Consider the following 17,042-nt stretch of genomic DNA (forward strand, 5'->3'; position numbering starts at 1 on the left):
ATTGCTGATTCTTTCAATTAAAATATAACTTCCATTTGGTTTTTTAAAAAGGCTCCAAAATATACTTATGTCCTCGTTTTTCCTCAGATTGTGCTCAGACAACTAGCAATTGGCTAACTTCAGAGTTTACCTCACATGGTAGTTTTCTCCTTCTCTCACTCACTATTGTCTTTATTTTTTCTTTCCTTTTTTTCTCCCTTGGTCTAACATCCTCTACCTGCCCAAAACGTTTTTCTCTGGCTTCACAGAAATTTTTCTGTGATGTGTATTATTCCCCATCCTGAACTCAAACCAATCATTTTACAGCTGGTGTCTTTTGTTCCTGATCTTTTTATTCTTTCCATATCTCAACTGTCATCAATTCAATATGGGAACTCATTTGTCCTGGTATATTACCACTGCATAGGAGTTGTTCTCTAACTGAATATTTTCAGCTTCTGGGAATACTTGAATATATTTTCAAGGGTTTGTGAATTGTCTATAAGAACTTTTATAAAACTTCTTATTTTTATCCCAATAAATATAAATGGTAAGCATGCAGTAATCACTATTGGAATAAACATTGAATCATTAAATATCTTCATGAATTATTCAGTTGAGGATTACCATCACTTTTTCAGTGTGTGTAGACCAAAGAGGTTCTTTGCAATTATAGTTAGCTCAATAATTCAAATAGAAAAAAAAAGTGGAAAAATTAAACCATCATACTATGCATAAAAGGGGTACATCAAATTCAAGGAATTATATTCTATTATCATCACTACTACGTTCACACTACTAGCAAAATAATATGTTGATCATATTGTTTTTACATCCTAACTTGTGAAAGTGCATTGACATTCAGTCAATATAAAATGAATAAATGTTATGGCCATGACTCTAGCCATAATTGGATTAGATCAGCATTTAATGTAAATTTCAGTAAAGCAATATAGATAATTTTTCTCAGGGTGAGTGAGATAGTTTTTAGAGACAGCTTGTTAAAGTTAGCCATTGATAGCTGCTCATGGGAAAAGTATATTGCAATTATTCAAAATTAGCAAACATATTTTAAGTTATTAATAATGATTTGTGCAGTACACCTATATTAGTAGGCACTTTCTGCCTTAATTTTACTAAAGTCAAATAATCACAATTAATCTAAACCTGAACTTGATACTACTATTTTTTTAACTTCAAATTCAACAATGGTGAACTTTAAGAGAGAAAAATATATCTACTACAAGAAATACTGTGTGTTAATTGAATTTAGTTGGTTTTGTCAAATTATTTATATTTAATTTGAAATTTGCTTCACAGTTATTTAAAATTATACTAAGAAGTGCTTTGTGTCTATTGTTATGTTCATTCATTTTAAAATAACATTGAAGTCCAACAATTTATAAAAGTAAATCATTCAAGATTGTTTTGATCATTGCTGATTATTTTGTCTTCTCTATTTTTTAGAGCAGTGATCACTTTTCCTCATAACATTAGGTTCTGGGAGAAATAGCAACTATCAAGTTTAATGTTATTAATAGAAAATTTTATTTTTTATTTTTCTTAAGATCTTAGGTTTTAATCATATATTTTAAAAATTGCTATATGTCTGTAGAATAGTATACATATAGTATAGATTTGTATAATCATTGGCATTCAAGAGATGTCTCATCTTTCTGTGGATATCTGCTTTTACTTACATGGGAATGTGTAGGTATAACCATAAATAAGATTTTAAATGTATTTTAACACATTTAAATGTTTATTATCATCATGGATTGTTGGCATATCAAGAAATAATGAATGATGCATGAAATATTTATTCAATTATACAAGAACATCTGTCAGGATTAAACTGAAATAGTAATTATATCATAACTGAATAACAAGCACACAATTGAAAAACTAAAAGCAAAATGAAATGAGTAAGACGTTAAGTTCATTAAAAAGGATGGAACTGATGTTAGCATCAAAAAGACTGGCTGTTGATAGCAATATAGGTGATTTGATGTAAATTCATGTGAACTCTATGTGTCATTCCTATTATCCTCAAGTGGAATAAGAACAAATCAGGAAGGCTGAGCACCATGGCTCATGCCTAAAATCCCAGCACTTTGGAAGGCCAAGGCGGGAGGATCGCTTGAGCCATGGAATTCATAGACCAACCTGGGCAATGTAGCCAGCCGTTAGGGCTTGGTGGTGTCTGGGTGGAGTTCCAGCTACTCACTTCAGCCTGGGAGAGCAATGCTGCCATAATCTCTGATTGCACTATTGCACTCCAGCCTGAGTGGCAGACTGAGACTCTGTCTAAAACAAAACAAAAACAAATTCAAGGAGTGTATGTTACCCCAAGGAAAATTCATCATAGGGTAGGAGAAGATGTAAATTTGTCCACACAGAAAGAAGGTGGTTAACTGGTTTTAAAATAGTGAAACAGGAAAATGAGTGTATGCTCAGTAAATAATAATGATTTGTGAAATCGTTTCCAAGAATTGATGTTCAGTAAAAAATTGTCTAGAATTAAAATCAAGGCTAAGTTGTCAAATGAATTTCATGTTATGTTGTTGTTGTTGTTGGTGGTGGTGGTGTTGATGGTGTTATGGGACAACATTTCAAATTTTGATATTTTTGAAAAGATTAACATTTTTATAGAGTTTCCTTATTAATTTACTTATTGTTAAAGATATTTTCTCAGCCATTAGAGTGAGAAGGAGTTTAAACTTTATATACATTTCTAAAACTTACTTGATTTGCAATCATGAAAAACTGTAAAATCCAAATGCTCATAGGCAACCCTGTGTATAATATACTAAAATAAAATTCCCATTTCTCTTGGGAATGGAGGCATTTATGTTTAAGTGTGTCTTAGTGCAAAGCTGAGAACAGTATTGTACAATGTATGTGGCATTGTTCAATGAGTTTACTTTTTCCAAAGAGAAAAGAACATTTCTTCTGTTGGTAGAAACACTCGAGATTTAGACACATGAAAATGAAAAATGGAAAACAATAAATGTAAATAAAGCATTACTGTAGCCTTTTTCTTATTGCTTTCTCACCATTTTTACAGTCACAGGCTGATGACAAATAGTTGTTTCACTGTGGCAATGAAGAGCAGAATTGTTTTCGTTTTTTAAAATCAGTCCTCTAGAGAGTAAATTTTTAAAAATCACAAGTCAAAGGAGAGTCTGGAAAAAAAAAGTGCACATTGTTTTCTTGATATAATAAAGATGTCTAAAGTAGTTCCCTGTTCAGAGGATTTTTTCAGTGCAATGTGCTTTTAGAAAGTTACTATGTTTAGGCCGGGCGCGGTGGCTCAAGCCTGTAATCCCAGCACTTTGGGAGGCCGAGGCGGGCGGATCACAAGGTCAGGAGATCGAGACCACAGTGAAACCCCGTCTCTACTAAAAATACAAAAAAAAAATTAGCCGGGCGCGGTGGCGGGCGCCTGTAGTCCCAGCTACTCAGGAGGCTGAGGCAGGAGAATGGCGGGAACCCGGGAGGCGGAGCTTGCAGTGAGCCGAGATCGCGCCACTGCACTCCAGCCTGGGCAACAGCGTGACTCCGTCTCAAAAAAAAAAAAAAAAAAAAAAAAAAAAGAAAGTTACTATGTTTAAGTAAGGTAATGTATTTTTTTTTAACGTCAGGAAAAATTGCCAATGACTTGAAAATGGGCAAAATGAAATCCTGGTTTCTTTTGAGTGCAGGCTTGCTTTGTTCAGTGAATTGTCTGGAGATTATTTGATTCCATAGGGGTGTGCAACTTCGCTTTTGATTAGCAATTTAACGGCTCTGGAGGTAGAAGATAACTTGTAAAATACACTGATGCTGACAACAATTAGAATTATTCATGATTTTGATGACGTGAATGAATTTTATGCCGCAGAGAATACAAATTTCTGTATTTAAACTCTCATTTGAACTGATTTTCATGTCTATTGGTTCATTCATTCATTAGTTAACCAAAATATTTGATAAGTGTTCATTTTATTTTTGTATGTGAGTCATAATTTTATCTCTTTTGAAAATTATACTTTAGCACTAATATTAAATGAACTAAGGACTGGAAGAACCAGAAGTTAAGAAGAGAGAAAGTTAGTCCTAATGCATGCTCAGATGCATCATACTGTTTTAGGCTTCTCGCTGCTCCCTTCTATCTGTGCAAAGCACTGAATGCAATTTTGTTTTTATTTAATTTAAATAAGCCAGGCTTTTAAAATGTTAGAATGCAGGCACTTTCCCCTCTAGAGTGATTGAGTTCACTTTGCAGAGATTTAGAACTATTTATTTAGATGCATATAGGGTTGGAGGAATGAATAGGGAGGAGGTGTCAAAAACTTGGAAGGAAATGAGAGAAAGAATGACTTCCTTGGGACAGAATCTTGGTAGAGCTCTCTCCAGTGCCTCCATCCTTTCTCGTCATTCGGCTTTGTTTGTGGCTGCCAGAATAATTAAAGGAGTGGAGAAGTAGATTCTGTTACTATCTTGCCTTTAAGCTTTGCACTCAGGTTGATTAATGCTTTCTTTACACTTGCACTGAGGGCTCTACATTTCCTTTGTAAGTAATACTAATTAGATAGAACAAGCAGCCAGTGCTTCCAGAGCTGGTGTTTGAGCCAGAATAACTCCTGCGAGATTATAAGGTTGCTGGATGCAACTAAACAGAAAATTAATATGCAAAAGTCATATTCTTTTATTTTTCATTTTAACAAATATTCATTGAGAACCTACTATGCGCATTACAGCTAGCTGAGGAAAAGATTATTCCAGTGAAGCTCTTGATATGGCAGCCTTCTTTTACATTCAGAAAAGGCAAGGAGACTAATTTGACTGAAACAAAGTAACTATAGGAGGAATAACAACAGATGAGGTCAGGGAAGTGAACGAAGTACATATAACGCAGGGTTATCACAGTATTTGCTTAAAAAGAAACTCCTTTTTTTCCCCTTTTATTTAGATATATGCCATTGGATGGTTTTGAGCAGAAAATAATACATGATCTGACCTAATTTTAAAAGTATAACTCCACTAGTGTGTTAGGAAAACACAGTAGAAGGCAAATGATAGAAGTGGGGAGCCTTGTAAATTATAAGGAAGAATTGACTATGGCTTGGACTGGGCTGTTAGCAGAGGAAGTAGTGACAGTTCATAGGTTGGATGCAGTCTATGAGAAATAGACAGGAGTCAATGTTGTTTAAATTTTTCACCTAAGGAGCTAGAGAAATGGAGCTGTCTTTTGCTGAATGAAGAATAAGATAGCAAGAGCAGTTTTCTCAGGAAATGGCTGGGATTAAGAGTTGAGTTTTTAGTATATTGAGGGTGAATTGCCTATCAGCATTCAAGTGAAAATACTGAGTGAGTACTTGGACGTAAGAGTGAAATTCAAGGGTGACTCAGCAACATTTAATTTTTTAAAAATAGAATTATAATTTACATATAATAAAACACTTAAGTTTTAAGTTTGATGAGTTTTTATTATATTTATGTAACCAATATCCATATAAATTTTTCAAACATTTCCATTATTCCAAAATGTTTCCTACCTAGTATTACCCACGCTAACAACTCTGCTCCTGGGGCAATTACTTTCTGACTTCTATTACCATAGATTGCTTTTGCCTATTCGAGAAATTTGTAAGTGTAAAATTATAGTTATGCATTTTTTATCTTTGATTCATTTGCTCTCCATAACTAAGATTTTTATATTACAGCATGTATAAATTATATTTGTATATAGAAACCTGTTTGATCACCACAACTCTAAAAAGTCTCAGATTTTGCTGCAAAGATTCTGCATAAACAACAAATCTAAAAATTCATTAGCGAGAAACAAACTGTTTTTCACTGATGGGTTGGTAGGTAGCCTGGGATTCTTCTTGGCTCACCTAAGCTTGACTGTCCTTAGGTTTAATCCTGATCCACATATTTGTCCTTTGGAGACCAAGGCAGAAGAGTGATAGCTGCTTGAAGCAGTCACAACCCTTTCTACGGTAGATAGCAATGTGTCCAGTATTGGTGGGTTCCTGGTCTCACTGACTTCAAGAATGAAACTGCAGACCCTCGTGGTGAGTGTTACAGTTGTTAAAGACAGTGTGTCCGGAGTTTGTTCCTTCTAATGTTTGGACATGTTCAGAGTTTCTTCCTTCTGGTGGGTTTGTGGTCTGGCTGGCTTCAGGAGTGAAGCTGGAGACCTTCCTGGTGAGTGTTACAGTGCTTAACGCGGCACGTCTGGAGTTGTTTGTTCCTCCCGTCCAGAATTGTTCATTCCTCCCGGTGGGTTCGTGGTCTTGCTGGCCTCAGGAATGAAGCTGCAGACCTTTGCAGTGAGTGTTACGGCTCATAAAGGCAGTGCAGACCCAAAGAGTGAGCAGCAGCAAGATTTATTGCAAATAGCAAAAGAAGGAAGTCTCCACAGCGTGGAAGAGTACCCCACCTGGTTGCCACTGCTGGCTAAGGCAACCTGCTTTTATTCCCTTATCTGACCCCACCCACATCCTGCTCATTGGTCCATTTTACAGAGAGCTGATTGATTCGTTTTGACAGGGTGCTGATTGGTGCATTTACAAACCTTGAGCTAGACGTAGAGTGCTGACTGGTGCATTTACAATCCTTTAGCTAGACACAAAAGTTTCCCAAGTCCCCACCAGATTAGCTAGACACAGAACACTGAGTGTTGCATTTACAATCTTTTAGTTAGATACAGAGCACTGATTGGTGCATTTACAACTTTTTTTTTTTTTTTTTTTTTTTTTTTTTTTTTGAGAGGGAGTCTTGCTTCGTTGCCCAGGCTGGAGTGCAGTGGCCGGATCTCAGCTCACTGCAAGCTCCGCCTTCTGGGTTCACACCATTCTTCTGCCTCAGCCTCCCGAGTAGCTGGGACTACAGGCGCCCGCCACCTCGCCCGGCTAGTTTTTTGTATTTTTTTTTAGTAGAGAGGGGGTTTCATCGTGTTAGCCAGGATGGTCTCTATCTCCTGACCTTGTGATCCGCCCGTCTTGGCCTCCCAAAGTGCTGGGATTACAGGCTTGAGCCACCGTGCCGGGCCAAGCATTTACAATTCTTTAGCTAGACATAAAAGTTCTCCAAGTCCCCACCAGATTAGCTAGACACAGAGCACTGATTGGTACATTTACAATCCTTTAGCTAGACATAAAAGTTCTCCAAGTCCCCACCAGACTAGCTAGATACAGAGTGCTGATTGGTGCATCCACAAACCCCTGAGGGAGATACAGAGTGCTGATTGGTGCATATACAATCCTCCAGCTAACATAAAAGTTCTCCAAGTTCCCACCTGCCTCAGGAGCCCAGCTGGCTTCACCTAGTGGATGGTACACAGCGGGTGGGGCAGAGCTGCCCTCAGTCCAGCCCCTGCCCCACACTCCTCAGCCCTTGGGCGGTGGATGGGACCGGGCGCCGTGGGACAGGAGCCCGCACCCATCTGGGAGACTCTGGCCGCACAGGAGCCCACAGCAGGGCGGGGCTCGTGCATGTCGCGCTGCAGCTCCCAAGCCCTGCCCTGTGGGGAGGCGGCTGAGGCTGGGCGAGAATTCGAGTGCCGAGCGCGCAGGCAGACAGTGCTGGGGGACTCGGTGCACCCTCCGCAGCTGCTGGCCCTCACTGCCCTGGGCATCCGTGCCCGCCAGCCGCTCCGAGTGCTGGGCCTGCTGAGCCCGCGCCCAGGAGCTTCAGCTGGCCGACGGGCACGGCGCGCAGCCCCAGTTCCCGCCCGGGACTCTCCCTCCACATCTCCCCGCAAGCAGAGGGAGCCTGCTCTGGCCTCGGCCAGCCCAGAGAAGGGCTCCCACAGTGCAGTGGCGGGCTGAAGGGCTCCTCAGTTGCCGCCCGAGTGGACGCAAAGGCCGAGGAGGCGCCGAGAGCGAGGGCTGCTAGCACGTTGTCACCTCTCAGCAGCAGGGCAAAAACACCAGCGGAAACTTGGAGCTGATGTATTTCATGTCTTCCCAACATCCCCATGGCTGATGCAGGTAACCTGGCTAAGCGCAAAGTTAATGCAGTGGGGAAACGTTGTCCTCCCACGGTGTTAGAGAGAAAGGGAAATGAATGGTTGTGAAAAAAATAATTTGAGCTTACAGGTGAGCAGGGGAAAAGTACTAATCATTATTTACATGAACTAGAAAAACAATACTCATCTCAGAGGATATAAGTGATTAATTTAATTTTATAGTACAAATGAGACTCAAACACTGATTTTGTGACATTTAATCTAATATTACATCATGTAATTACTTTTGTTAATAACATTAGGCTTGGAGAGTGAAGAGAAAAAAATATTTTGGACCAATATAAAAGAGAGGCTAGAAGACTGCAGAAATCTAAGTAAGACATGATAAAATCCTGCAGTCATTCTTGCTCTTAAAATACTCCTCAATTTGCTAGAAGAGAAAAAGCTTATACAATGGAGAACAAAGTTTTCTCTATTCTTTAGGTGTATTTGTTACCATCCCTGAGGAACGATAAGGTGTACTAGAGGATAGGGTGCTGGTTTTCTAACCAGCTGATGGCTTTAAAATGAAGCAAACAGATTACCTTGTGACCTTTTTCTGTGGCATTTTTTTTCAGTCACCAGGATGCTCGAAATGAATGCAGTTATAAACACTGATGAGTATAAAGTTATTTTAATTTAAGAAGTTGAAGTTGATCTTCAGGACATTTGAAGTATCCTGGTCAGTAGGAGCAGTTAAGGAAGCAGTGACTGTAAAGGAATGATAGCTGGACATGAATGATAGCTATCTGAATTTAGGTCCTGACAGAACATTCATGCCACTTTAGAGGAAAGAAGAAAGTATGGAGAGCTAAAGAGGTGTAATGAGAAAATTTGTGGTAAGAACTAAAACAGGAGTGAATGGATCTAGACAAATCACATTTTGAGACCACAATTTCCATTAAAGAGGATAGTTTGTGTTCCACAGCAGAGGGAAATATTAAAAATAAGTTGGGGCCAGATGTTGAAAGGCCTTTAAAAAGATCGGATTATCAAATTTGGACAATACTTTGTAGGCACAAAGTTGTTACTCTAATTTTAGAATATGTGTCAGATGCTAAAGATTATTTTAAGATAAATAATCTAATAATAGTGTTAAAATTATTAAAGAATACAATTTGAAATCAATGAGATCAGTTAGGAAACCATTTACTAATTAAGGTGTAGTTTATAGTCAGAAGCAGTGGAAAGCAATGAATAGCTTTGAGAAATGTTACAAATTTATAATTTACAAACTGTGGGAAATAATTGAAGATTAATGGTTGGGAAGAAGAAGTTAAAAAATAAATCATTGAAATTTATTTTAGTCTTAGTAAGAAAATGCTGATTCCATATGACTTTGTAAGTGGGGAGAGACTGTGTGTGTGTGTGTGTGTGTGTGTATGTTTGTGTGTGATATTTTATTGTATTTAATATTGCTTAAAGAGAGATTATATTAAGGCTATTTAAAATTAGCTGACATGTGCAGATGCAAGTATACAGTGCTGGAAAACAGAATGTGAGTTTTACAAAAAGTAATAAAGTAAATAGAATGCTTATTTAGAGGCTCTGAGGACGCAAAAAGAAATAAAATAGATTTTTTTTTTATTCAATGAAACATCCCTAAAACACTACAGAGCAAAATTTAGTGTACAAGTAGACACATCTTGGAAACCATTCATGTCAATTTAGTCTTTAAATTATTATGCCTAACACAGCGAATTGGTCATCATAAGCACATTGTTTTCCCCTTGTGGAGCAGTTTTACTCACAGCAGCTCCAACAGCATAAATCCCAAGGAATCCTGTCAAGTATGACATGAGTGAAGTCCAGATTAACTTATTTTACCTTAATTTACAGATAGGATTATATATCTGATGGATATCTTAGCAACACATTATAGAAATATTTTTTCTATTGTTACAGATTCATTACTTTTTGAAGGAGGAATATTGTTTTTCATTAGTTCAATCAGTGACTTATTGAACACATTCTATATGGAAAGCATTGAGTTAGATCCTAGTGATACAGAGGCAGAAAATACATGAAGCTCAAAGTTTAGTATGGAAATAAAATAGATAAACAATTACAACAGAGTTTGTGAAAAATGTTATGATGGAGTTATACTCAGTGTGCTGTGGGATTTCGGCAAACAGGTTTCAAACTGAGATTAGGAGATCAATGTTTGAAGGATAAATGGGAGTTAGAAACAGCTAAAGTTGAAGGGAATTAAGAGCAAAAAAACATTCTTGATGCAGGAAACAGACTGCACGCAAGAATGAGAGGTGTGTGGAGAATTTAAAGCAGTTCAGTATGCCTAGGTGAGGAATGAATGTGAGTCAATGGTAGAATATAAAGGATCCCAGAGAACTTTCAACTCTCCTTTATTCACTTTGCCTATGTTTCTTTCCAATACATTCTCCATCTCTTGGAAGGTTCAACATCTCCAAGTATCTTCTTGTATACCCAGGAAAACAGAATTGGTGATTCTTCTCAATTTATTATGAGGTTAAGTTCCAATGTACCTATTTTAAATTGAAAACATCGTAAGTCAAAAATACATTTGATACCCTGCAGAGTCTCAGTTGTTTACACTCTTGATTGTTTAGCTCACTAGAAGCTGTGGCCTGCTGTCACTGCCCAGTATCTTGACAGAGTATTGTACTGCATTTCACTAACCTGACAGACCAAAATTCAAAATTTGAAGTTATGTTTTCTACTTAATGCATATGAATTTCACACTATCATAAAGTCAGACAATTAAGTTGAACCATTATAAGTCACAGATTATTTGTAGTGATCATCATAGAATATTAAAGTTGGAGAGAGACTTTAAATATCATATATTAAAACTAAATTCTCCAGATAAATATATTTACATATATAAAATTAAATGTTCACATTATAAGTCATAAAAGGAAGTTCAAATATAACTAAAAGCTAAGACTTTCTGCTCTAATTTCATATTGCTTAATAAGGAAGTTGTTGAATTTCCTATTTTTCATTCACATTTACAACCAACTTCGTGGATTGCTTTATTCAACCTTAAATACCAGCTACTGGATGAAACTACTTCACGAAACCTCTTTTTAGAGTAAAACTTCAACCTCCCAGCTTTGTTCCACCCAGTTAGGACTCTGTAGTTAGAAAATCCTTGATATTTTAAAATTCATTTACTGGTAAAGGTTGATAGACATTTTTGAGGCCTAATTATTATTGATAAAAGTATACATACTTGAATCATTACCTATGAATGGGTGACCATATATCTTGTTTTTTGATTTTGTTTTGGGTAAGGCCCAGTTTACTACGGGAGTTCTAGGCATAATTATTAATAGCTAACTATTTCAGTCTCTATAACATAACATTCAAATTTGGACAATAAATTATAAAGATACCTTTGTCAGTCAGCTGAGTCACTTTTATAATCTGCATAATGGTCTTGAAAAATTTCACACAATTATATTTTAAGACATAATTTCAATCATTCCATAACCAAGATATATGAACAATACGAGATAGGGTACATATCATATAAGCATGCTTATCTCATCATCAGTAAACAAGAAACACTCTAAACTTGTAGAGGCCAGGAGGATGCTCTCCTACTGCATTTATTCTAGAACAAGCTCAGGGGAGGTATGACCATAAGTTGTATCTGGGACACTTCTAATAGAACATTTGGAAAGTCGATGTGGTCTTTGAGCTTTCCGAGGAGCTTTTAAAGAATTGACTGATTTTCTACGCCTTTAACTGTGCAAAATGTATATCCTTCTTTTATATCTTAGCTAAAATATCTCCCACTGCCATTTCTCACACAGTGTGAGAGGGAACTTAGCAGAGAGTGAAAATCCCTAGATAGTAATCTACTGTCAGGCTAACGGCTTCCACATAACAGTTATTTTTGCTTTACCCACGAAGCTGCTCTGGGCTTAATGCCTCCCTTTACTGAAGAACCAAATTTAACCTCCTCAGAACCACGATAACTTTTGTGAGTGTTTTCCATTTTGGGGGTGACTTACTCGGTACAAAAGCTATTGAGCTGCTTTAAAGCATAGTTTCTTCTTTTCTGTAATACAATCATCCCTGTTTCAGAAAAGAAAACAAAACCCTCTACAGAGATTAATCAGTTATACATTCATAAGTGTGTTTAATAAATTGGGGGAAAAAAGAGAACTATGAGAAATAGATGGTAACTTACATACTTAACAGAAAGATTTTAGGTACCTCTTCAAGAATGTGTCAGCTTAGGTTAAATCTTTCAGAATTGAGGCACCATTAAACTCAGCAATATCCTAACATATGTGTTTCACAATGAATAGTTCTACAGCAAATAAATTTTGGAGTGAACTTATGGTAGAGATATTAATATATTTAGATACTTTATAGTAAGCAGTTTTTAAAAAATAATAGATTGCATATACTGGAAATAATTAGAACAATGACATAAAAATAATGCAATCCACCAAGAGTCTTGGTGGATTTTCTATAGATGTCAGATACAATTCAATTACACTCAGCAACAACACTTTCTTTACTAAAATCTATCTACTCAAGTTCTTAAAAATCATTTTCCATTGAAGTGTATTTAACCTGAGCTTCTACATGCATATTTTAACAAACTTTTCTGAAAGATGTCTATAAAGATAAATAGCAATCCAACGTGTCAAGAATCATTTTGCTAAAAGTTGCTAGGAGTAGTTGTAGAGGTCAACTACAGTTTATGTTAAAAGCATTCAGAAACTAGAAAGGAAGATCATCTGATAATTATTGTGGATATATATTTTTAAAGGAAATAAAAGCATAACATGTTTCCACTAGTGTCAGATTGCATGGACTAACAAGATCTCATTTGTCAACAATATCCTGCTGTTCAAAGTTTGTTCTTGACATTAGCTCACTGCACTCTCTAAAAGCACATTGCCTCCACTAATTTAGCCAAGTGACTTTCTCAGTCAGGCTTGTCTGTGACCCATATACAGTTATTTAGCAAACATGGTCATTGGCACACCTAGTGACCTGCCAGCACAACAAATAATAATTTGCAAATTGGCACCAGGAGAGCTGAGTGAATCCCAGGATGTCAAACTGTCTCAATGAAAGACTCTAGCAGACATCAAACAGTGTGGTTCAGTGTAGAACAGACTTTTTTTTTTTTGAGATGGAGTTTAACTCTTGTTGCCCAGGTTGGCATGATCTTATCTCACAGGAACCTCCGTCTCCCGGGTTGAAGTGATTCTCCTGCCTCAGCCTTCCAAGTAGCTGGAATTACAGGCATGCACCATCACGCCCAACTAATTTTGTATTTTTAGTAGAGATGGAGTTTCTCCAGGTTGGTCAGGCTGGTCTCGAACTCCCAGCCTCAGGTGATCCACCCACCTCATCCTCCTGAAGAGCTGGGGTTACAGGCGTGAGCCACCGTGCCCGGTCTGGAACAGGTCTTTTAAAGAAAAGAGTCAGCAAGTACGTAGCTCACTGTCTTCTTGCTATCTCATAGAAAGTCAAGCATGTGCTAATTCTGATTTACAAGCACCGTGACTTTGTATAAACTGAAGAGAGACCCTGCCCTTGACCCCTTTCCCTTTCTATAGGATGTTTTTCTTTTTATTAGCCCTTTGAAAAGAATGGGAAGTTGGGAGATTTGGTGCCGCAAAAGGCTTTTGCTAAAAATCCGATAGAGAGTTTTTAAATTATATAATTATCTGTGTATGTGTGTGTGTGCATGTGTGTTTGTCTCTACATACACACTCATACACACACTACATTTCACTTCATTATATAGCACATAGTATGTGTGACAGCACAAGAAATACTAGCAACTTTGACAGGGTGCATTAACTTTTCTTTTCCAGCAATACTCCAAACAAATTAAAATAAAAATAATAGTTAAAATAATGACAATAAATACATGACTTGTCAATTAAAATATCACTAGAAATCATTGTAATGTCTATTGATTCTTAGTTTAAACTCCATGATACTATTTTTGTAAATACATCTTTCAGACAATTACACATGCCAACTGGATTTACACGTCTATGGATACTTTTGGACTTGCCACAGTGTCAAAGAAATGCCTAGGAAAAGAAAGAATCAAAATCCATATGGAATACTACAAGAAAAGAGAAAATGCAATAAAAACCCTACCCAGGCCATTCACAAAATTGAAGAAAATGAAAACACTTCATCAATATTTAAAATAGTTAAATGAGCATTTAGACTTTCCAAAAAATCTAATACACAGAATTTTAAAACTCTGATATGAAATACATGAAACAGTAAGAAATACAATGAGAACTAATTAAACTAAGGAAGACAAGGAAAATGTCATAAATGAAGAATAAACTGTGAGGTACCCAAAATATGTATGTTAAAAAAGCACTGCAATACACAAAAAAACTTTAAAACGTAGGTTATGTGTATTACTTCATAAGAGGATCCATTTGACAAAAATTGACTTCAGTGGAGATGAACAGTTTAAGCACATAAATTTACACAGAAAACTAAATAAGAAAATGTATAAAGGAACACCCTACTCAATAATTAAAAATAGAGGCAGAGTTGGGTGCACATATACACAAAGCCTCAATTGTTTTACATTCCATAAAGCCAAAATTTTAGAGACAAGAAAGTGTTAATAGTACATAAATTGTGTTAGAGAAAAGAAAATGAAAGAAACTTCCACATGATATAAAGTGAGTATGAAATTTATAATTAAAGATAATAAAGTTGGAACAGAAATGCAGACCAATATTATACATAAATATTGATGAAAATATTTTAATAAAATGTTGATAAACAATCATAATAATGAGAAAATACAAAATGAAGTGGGTTCATATGAAAAATGCAAACATATTGCAATAACATGAAATATTTTAATATAATGTGTTATACTTATATTTCTAAGGAGAAAAGTATGTCTTCCTAAAGCCTGTAAAAAATTTTCTCACTTTGTTCTACAATTATTACTCATTAAGGTTTCTGGAAAGTAAGAATAAGTGGCTACTTCTTCAACATTATAAAATGTATGTTTATATCTCAGTTTTAAATCCAGCATTCTACTTAATGGAAAAACACTAGAGCCTTTCTCTCTATGGTTAGGGACAAGACAAAGATGCCCCAAATCTCCAGTTATATTTAATATTGTACTACAGGTATTACTCATTGTAGTTAGTGGGAATAAAAAATGAAGGAATAAGAATTGAAATAAATATTTTTTTAAAAATTTGAAGATGATACAAATGAATACCTGGAAAAACATAGAGGATTAAAAAGGCTGAAACAATAAGATAATTCATCAGGAGAGTAGAATATAAAGTTAACATGAAAAATATTTATAATAATTACCATTTAAAAGATACAATGAAAAAGAAGACCCCATTGAAAAATAAACAGAAATATAAAATTTGTAGGAAAAAGCTTAACTAGATATTTTGAAATCTGTATGAATAAACTAAATCATTTCTAAAGGCACAAAGGTAGACTTGAAGAAAAAAAAAATCACTTACCTGCTTTTAGTCAAAACATTTAAGTTTTCACTAAGTTATAAATTTAATAAGAACTTCAATAAAACTGCCAGTAAAATTGTTATTTCATGATCTAATTAATAACAAATTTCATAGAAAAAATAGAGACAATAATATCTATGAAGACACTTTTAAAAAGGAAGAATCATGAAGTTTGGCTAACACCATCAATGTTTAAAATATACTATAAAGGAAGTTTGGACAAAAAAAGAGAAAACAGGGTCATGTCTATATAGAGGAAAGACCCTTGAGGACACAAGAAGATGGTCATCTGTAAGCCAACTGCAAAGATAGAGACCCAAAGAGAAACCAGTTCACCTAGTTGCTTAGTCTTGGCCTTCTGGCCTGTGATAAAATAAATTGTGATAAAATAAAACACAACTGTGATAAAATAAACTTCTCTTGTTTTATCCAACTACTCTGTGATATTTTGTTACAGTAGCTCTAGAAAACTAATAGAGGTAGTATTTCAAATTATTTGCTAATAATGTTTTCTAACATAGAATTTGAAATATTAAAAATGCTCTCTAAATAAGGCTGAAAATTCACATACAATTAAAGACAAGATAATAAATTTTGTTCCAAAATCTCAAATATTTTGCATGACCAAAATAAAAACAACTTATGAATGTCATAAGACAATTACCAATGGGGATAAAATATTTGTGATATATGTAATATAAAGGCTAATGTTCCTAACACTGAAAAAATATTGAGAGGAAAAAAGTATTATAATCATGAAGAAAATTAGGTAGAAAACAGCAGACAAATTACAAAAGAAACACAAAATCACCTTTGAAAATGTGAAAACATGTTTCACTTCATTCATACTAAAGTAAGTAAGTATTAGACTCTGTTGACACATCACACTAAATGGGCAAAAGCTGGCAGCATTCCTCTTGAGAACTGGAACAAAACAAGGATGCGCACCCTCACCACTCCTATTCAACGTAGTACTAGAAGTCCTGGCCAGAAAAAATCAGGCGAGAGAAAGAAATAAAAGGCATCAATATAGGAAAATAAGTGAAAATATCTCTTTTAGTTAGATCTTCTTGTTGAACTCTTTACTATCATGTAATGCACTTCTTTGTCTTTTTGATCTTAGTTGGTTTAACTTCTGTTTTCTCAGAAACTAGGATTGCAACTCCTGCTTTTTCTGTTTTCTGTTTGCTTAATACATTTTTCTTCATCCCTTTATTTTGAGCCAATATGTGTAATGCATGTGAGATGGGTCTCTTGCAGACAGCATACCAGTGGGTCTTGGTTCTTTATCCAGATTGCCACTCTGTCCTTTAATTGGGGCATTTAGCCCATATGCATTTAAGGTTAGTATTGATATGTGTGGATTTGATTCAGTCATAACGATGTCAACCAGTTATTTTGCAGACTTGTTTATGTGGTTGCTTTATAGTGTCACTCATCTGTGTGCTTTGATTTGTTTTTGTAGAGGGTGTTAATGGTCTTTCCTTTCCACATTTAGTGCTTCCTGTAGGAGCTCTTGTATGACAGGTCTGGTAATTCCTTCAGCATTTGCTTCTTTAAAATAATCTTATTTC

This window comes from Macaca fascicularis, chromosome 2 (genome assembly GCF_037993035.2).
Source record: "Macaca fascicularis isolate 582-1 chromosome 2, T2T-MFA8v1.1".
Taxonomy (NCBI): Eukaryota; Metazoa; Chordata; class Mammalia; order Primates; family Cercopithecidae; genus Macaca; species Macaca fascicularis.